General features: G+C 49.0%; 1 long non-coding RNA gene across 2 annotated transcripts; it reads right to left on the reverse strand.

The window, feature by feature from the left end:
* Nucleotides 1–501: 501 nt before the first annotated feature.
* Nucleotides 502–6,671, reverse strand: LOC125506836. Of its 2 annotated transcripts, XR_007282783.1 has the most exons (5): nucleotides 6,226–6,671; nucleotides 5,876–6,009; nucleotides 4,908–5,373; nucleotides 4,338–4,824; nucleotides 502–797 (listed from the first exon to the last, which is right to left on the reverse strand). It is a non-coding gene; the product is annotated as an uncharacterized LOC125506836 (long non-coding RNA). The 2 variants fall into 2 exon arrangements; XR_007282782.1 differs by having other exon boundaries at nucleotides 4,338–5,373.
* Between the last annotated feature and the right edge of the window lie 12 nt (nucleotides 6,672–6,683).

Genomic DNA, 6,683 nt, shown 5'->3' on the forward strand with positions numbered 1-6,683 from the left:
TAATACATAGAATAGAACTGCAGCAGAAGAGTGTTCATTCATAAAGCAAAGCAAGCGAAGTAGTTTCATCGATGCTAATAGATCTATATTAATAGAGGTGACAATCTTACAAGTGGATAGTTGGATGACTGATCACAGAAACACATCCAACTGTTCAAGTCAAGGTTTAGCAGTCTCCAAAAGGTGGGCGATCTCCAAAAGAGGTAGAGTTCCTCGGATCATCACAACACAAGCATACCAAGTCTTAGTGAGAAACTAAACACGATACATGGATCATATGTACATGCAGTAGCTGGGGTTGACAGTGGTGGGTCAAGAGACGATGCACAGTTGCATCACTGGCTCACTAAGCTGCTCCTATTGCCATTTAATCAATCAACCGGTCTACCATCGAGACAGACCTCACCACCGTGAAGTACTGGCATACTCAAGAGGAGGGCACCTCACCAGGAAGCCGAAACCTAGACATCAGCACAACCATGTTGGCCCTTGTACTGCTTGTACAATGAAAAGAACATTATGATTTTCCTAAGCAAGAGTTTCCAAGAATAGGAAAATAAATTTTACATCAATTTCCTCTCAGATTCTGAAGACCTCCCTAAATCAGAAGAAGAAATCAAGTAGATGTACCTAACACACACAGATACATGAAGATAGGATTGATAGATTGCGAATCAGTAGCTAACGTCTAACCATCTTGGAACACTGTCCCCCATGGTGTCCAGCCACCACCCTTCAGCAATTCATCAAATGGCAGCCGCTTTTTAAATGGTACTGTGTAACTAAAATCGGCAATCCTGCAAACAAAATTGCAAAGACAAAAAAAATCTTGGCAAATTTAGAGCCTTTTTTTTAGAACGAAGACGCTGGGCGCGTCCGGCTTTAAATTGATAAAGCCCACAAACTAGGCAGTGTAACTGACAGGGTCTGAGATTACAAACGCGAGCACGGAGGCTCCGGCCAACTGGAATCGAAGTCTGGAGAGTTATCGGGCAAGCCAAAAGTAGCACAGAGCAAGCATAGGCGAATACAAGGCTCGAAGCCTGAGCTTAGAGCACGCAGGCTCGCTCGTGCGTCGTCCAAAAGGGCCACTTCAAGTCGCAGAAGAGGCGGGTGGCTCCCTAGCCATTAGGTAGACTTGGCGGAGACGTTCTTGTGCGTGTTGGAGTTTGTCAGTATCCTTGCGCCTCACCAACGGACTCCACTGCTGCAGGAAAAGATTGCATTTGTAGATGATATTAGCAGGGTGTGATGGGAAGATTCCCTCGATCGCGAGTTTGTTCCGCGTGAGCCAGAGGGCCCAGGCCAGCGCGCCCACACAGCTCCACAGGACGCATTTGTTGCCCCCTTGGACCGAGTCCATAATGGCCCCGAGGACGGCGCTCGAGCTCGGGTTCCATGCTGAGTTGGCTGCGGTGCGAACCGCAGCCCACGCAAAGCGCGCTAACGGACATCGAAAGAACACATGGTTCGCGTCTTCCTGGACGTTGCATATTGCGCATAGGCCGGACGACGGGCCATTGCGTTTGGCAACATTAGCCGAGGTAGGCAATCTGTTGCGCAGCATTTGCCAAAAAAACACCTTAATTTTAAGTGGAAGACGCGCATTCCATAAGCCTTTCGGCACTAGAGGGGACTGACCCATGCAAAGCTTCCGGTACAACGACTTGACGGAAAAATTGACGGATGGAGTGAGAGACCACGTAACTGTGTCCTCGAGTGGGGAAAGCGCGACCGGCGCTATAAGATCTAGCAAAACCGTGAGGTGAGCTTGCTCGGTTCCCGTTAGTTCTTGTTTGAAGAAGATCGCAGGAGGGGAGGAGGCAAGTGCCGTAGCAACATGCTGCTCCGGATTGACCGCCAGGCTGTATAGGTCCTGAAAGTCTTGCCATAATGGCCTGGTTCCTACCCAATGATCTAACCAAAACCGGGCCGAACGCCCATTGCCGATACCGAACTTGTCCCCCATGGCGAAAGCCGGCTAGACCGCTTGCAGGTCATTCCAGAAGGGAGAGCCCCTCGCCACTCCTTCGAAAAAATTCCCGGAAGGAAAATACTTTGCCCGCAACAGGTCTACCCACAGACCCGTCGCCCCCTGCGAGAGTTTCCAAATCCACTTACACATCAGCGCGATGTTAAGGATTCTAGTATTTGTGATCCCTAGCCCTCCCTGGGTTTTGGGTCGGCACACCGCGTCCCACCTTACCATGTGGTATTTGCGTTTGGGTCCTGATCCTTCCCAAAAGAAACGGGACCTGGGTGTATCCATCTTGGAATGTACCCCTTCGGCCAGCAGGAACAATCCCATGGCGAATTGCGGTAGCGAGGAGAGGCTCGCATTCGTGAGCACCAGCCTCGCGGCAGAGGACATATACTTACCCCTCCACGGACAAACCCGTCCACCGACCTTAGTCCAAAGCGGAGCCCACCCCTCTATCGAGATGCGCTTAGCGTCTAACGGGAGGCCCAAATAGGTAAACGGAAGTTTGCCAAGTTTACAGTTCAGGAGATCTGCGATGCGGCTCCCGTCCTGCTAGTCCATGCTCATGGGCATCACTTCACACTTGTGAAAATTGATTTTAAGACCCGACATGAGCTCGAAGCTAATGAGCAAGGCTTTAACTGTTGCCACGCTATGGAGGTCCGGCTGAAAAAGCAATAGCGTATCGTCCGCATATTGCATATGTGATATCCCCCCTGGGATGAGGTGTCCCAACACCCCTTTGATGTGTCCGGCGTCCACCGCTTTCCGCAGCATTGCCGCCAGCGCATCGGCGACAAAGTTGAACAAGATTGGTGACATGGGGTCGCCTTGGCGTAAACCACGCTTGTTCCGGAAGAAGTTCCCTACTTCTCCGTTTACCGAGACCGCAGTTTGGCCCCCCGAGACCAATTGCATGACTCGGTGCACCCACGCCGACGAGAAACCTCGACTAACAAGGATTTTTCGGAGAAAATCCCAATTAACGCGGTCGTAGGCCTTTTCGAAATCTAATTTGAGAAGGATTGCAGGTTCGTGCGTGCGTTTGAGCTCGTGGAGGGTCTCCTGGAGGGCTAACGGTCCCTCCAAAATATTCCTCCCGCGGATGAATGCCGATTGCGCACGGCTAATAGTTCTATGGGCAATCGGCGTGAGGCGAGTAGCGCAGCCTTTGGCGCATATCTTGAAGGGTACGTTAATGAGCGCAATAGGTCTGTACTGGCGAATATGATCCGCACCGGGCACTTTCGGGATGAGCGACAGCACACCGAAATTGAGCCGCGCTACATCGACGAAACCGCGCATGAAGCCATTGCGCACCGCGAAAATGGGTTCACGCGGCAGCGGCCAGAAATGTTTGAACATAGACACCGGCCACCCATCCGGCGCAGGGGCCGTGTCGGATTTCATTCCCTGGAGTGCTTTGTCAATCTCCTCCAGGAGGAAAGCGAGCTCCAGCCCCTCGTTCTCGCTATCGAGCACCCGTTGGGAAGGGAGCCAAACATCCGCACGTAAACGTGCGCGTTGGGCCTCCTCCGTCCCCATCAGACCTATATAAAAGTCGTAGATGTGGCGGGAAATCTCCGATTGTTGCAGAAGGAGCCCCTGTTCCGTCTGCAACCTGAGTATCGAACATTTTCGGCGCCTGCCATTAGCATACGCGTGGAAATACTTCGTGTTCGCATCCCCCTTGAGCGTCCACTTGAGGCCACCCCTGCGCCTCCAGTATTCCTCCTCTGCGCGTAGCAGAGCTTCGACTTGCCCCTCAAGGGCATATCGCCGCGCCCATTCTAGTTCGGAGAAAGGGCGCGTGTTCGCTTGGCCGTCGAGAATAGCAATCTCCTCGATGAGCCTTGCCCTCAGGATTTTGTCATCACGGCCCTGGTTCGCGCCCCACCCCTTAAGGCTTGCACGCAAGCGGCCCCCTACCGCAGTCCAGAACTCCAAAGGGCCACGTTGCTGGCCCGCGAGCTAGACGCATTTCTGCCATCTCTCCCTAAAGATGGTGTAGAAGTTCGGTATCTTGAACCATGCAGTTTCAAAATAGAAACGCGGGCTGTGACCCACTCTGTCCTCCCCTGAAGACAAGATTAGCGGCACATGATCCGACCCAATCCTTGTTTCGGCAAGGAGTGAGCATAGAGGAAACAAAATTTCCCAGTCCGGAGACATGAAAGCACGATCGAGCACGGATCGGACTGGGGCTAGCTGCTTGTTAGTCCAAGTGTATCTAGCCCCGGATCTTGTCACTTCCCTAAGTGCCATGAAGACTTGTCACTTCCCTAAATTTAGAGCCTAATGACAGCAGTTTTTTTCTTCAGAAAAAAGAATAACAACAACAGAGACAAGGTAATACATGTGCGCATGAAGACTTGTCTTCGTAGCCTGATTTGGTCATGCGAGTATGACACTTGTGTGAGTTCCAAACTTCTTTCACTCCTCGACTCATCGTCATGAGTTGCAAACTTGTATTTGCACCAACGTTTACGAGTCGACGAGTCGATGAGTCGTTCGAAGGTTGAGACTCATAGACTAGTCGTGACTAGTCTAGACTACTGCTAGACTAGTCGACATGGTACTGTAGTTCACAACTTGCAGTAATCAATTACTAAAACCTAGTATTAATATGTAATATATACTATAGAAAGTGCATTGGAGCGTCAATTTGTCCTGCAGATTAGTCCAGTAAGCATATTTCCATGTTGGATCCTTGCTCCTAGCTGGCTTCTTGCAGGATCCTTCGGTGGATCATATTGCTCATTGGTCTGAGCTGCAGCTGCTGAATACAGTACTTGAGATATTTCCGGCATAGGCATTGCACTTTAGACCTAAGGATCTTGAAACTGAAGCAAACAAAACGAAATAAAGAAGAGGGCAGGGGGTAAAAATCGAATCAAAGAAGGGAAGAAGAGAAGGGGGAAATTACTTTGCTAGTATGCTTGCTTGCTTACTGCAACCTGAGGGACAAGCGGATCCAGTAGCCAGAAGGCAGCAGAGGGAGACCGTAAGGCAGATCTAGGAAGAGCAGAAGCAATGGAGGGAAAGGGCCAGAGCAGAGGAGTGCAGATCCATGAAGAGCATAAGCAATGGAGGGAAAGGGGCAGGGTGGCTGGCTCACTTATCCCCTCCCAATCCCTAAAAAATAAAAAAAAATTGAGTCAAACGACTCAAGGTGCATGACTAGTCTAGACTAGTCTATGACTAGTCCTTCGACTCCTTGACTCGGCGAACTAGTCTACACGAGATTTCTAGTCGACACCCAGAATGCGACTCATAGACTAGTCTAGCGACTAGTCTCGACTAGTCCCTCGACTCGTAATCTGATGTACTTTATGAAATAGGTACATTATATACTACATGAGAGGTTGGCAAAATCATGTTTTGTTCATTTCCTATTTGAAACAAAAAATTGTAGTGATCCTCTGCCCCATGAAGTTTCCTCAAAATAAGGGGAGAGTATACATTAAATAGTTGTCAACTAAGGAATACACATAATACAAATGAGGAAGATATCAAGAAACAGTAACATCGCAAAATCTGGTAGGTTTTGCATTCATTTGTTCAAACTCATTGCGGACTCCTGCTGTAAATTTTAGAAGCCAATTGCAAGACTACAAACTGTATATTAACTCCTCTCTAAACAATGTTTTTTCTACAGTTTGATCGTTAGTTTTCTTCAGGAAACAATAGGGAACGATCTTGTTGGAAATATATTATGGTGAAATAAAACCATGTAAGCTATCTCCAGCTGGACCAAGCATCTGCTATGTCAGATGTCGTTAGACCATATAAACATAAAAGGTAAACTGAACCAACTAACCAATATTCTGCAGTAACTACTAAATTCATGATTTACAATCTAGTAATATTACTTCAGATCAGTAGTAAACTTACCTTCCTGATCAGTGTCACCTCCAGATCCACGACAATCACAGGTCCCATCCTCTTTATTCCCACGAGAATCACAGCTAGCCAGTCTTGTCAGAGTGACCTCCTTATAAGATCCAGCAGCACATCTCCCTCTGCATCTGTATATAAAACTCGAATCAATTAGCTGGAATTGGTGACTTAACAGATGATCTAGCTGAAGAAGAAGATGAATTCATCCATGTTTGCTGGTGAAGTGACGAGTCCATGGATGGAATCATTGGTGCCTTGGAGCAGGAGGCGTGCATGGTGAAGTCGTTGAAGCAGTCGACGACGCACTGCTGGATGTTGAGGGACAGTGTGTCCAGGGTGCTCACCATCAACAGCAGTAGGCCCGGCTTGGCGGCGCAGTAGATCTCCACCCGGGTGTCCTCCTCCTTGCACTCCACCTCAAACTTCAAGCACACTCAGTCGGTCACTGATCACCATTTTAAGCTACATCAGCAATGGCGCTCTGCTCCATTGGCGACTAATGTTTATGAATGTGCATATGGAGCACTGAGCAATGGTGTTCACAAATAAAACAACTGGAGAATGCTTTCCCTGAGATGTGCAATCTACTTCTGCAAGTTTTTGGATAGAAGCAGCAGCAGCAATATAAGGGCTCAGCTGAATCAGCTTCTATAACGAACAAACAGATCTCGATTGAAACCGTCGAATTTACCGGCACCGAGCAGAGCAGAGCTCGGTCGCTTGTTAGAAACTAAGACGAAATCGTGCGCGCGCACGAGCACAGCTCGAATCGTAGACCAGAGGAGAAGGAGGCCCCCGGTCA

The sequence above is a fragment of the Triticum urartu genome, chromosome 5, assembly GCF_003073215.2.
Source record: "Triticum urartu cultivar G1812 chromosome 5, Tu2.1, whole genome shotgun sequence".
Classification (NCBI taxonomy): Eukaryota; Viridiplantae; Streptophyta; class Magnoliopsida; order Poales; family Poaceae; genus Triticum; species Triticum urartu.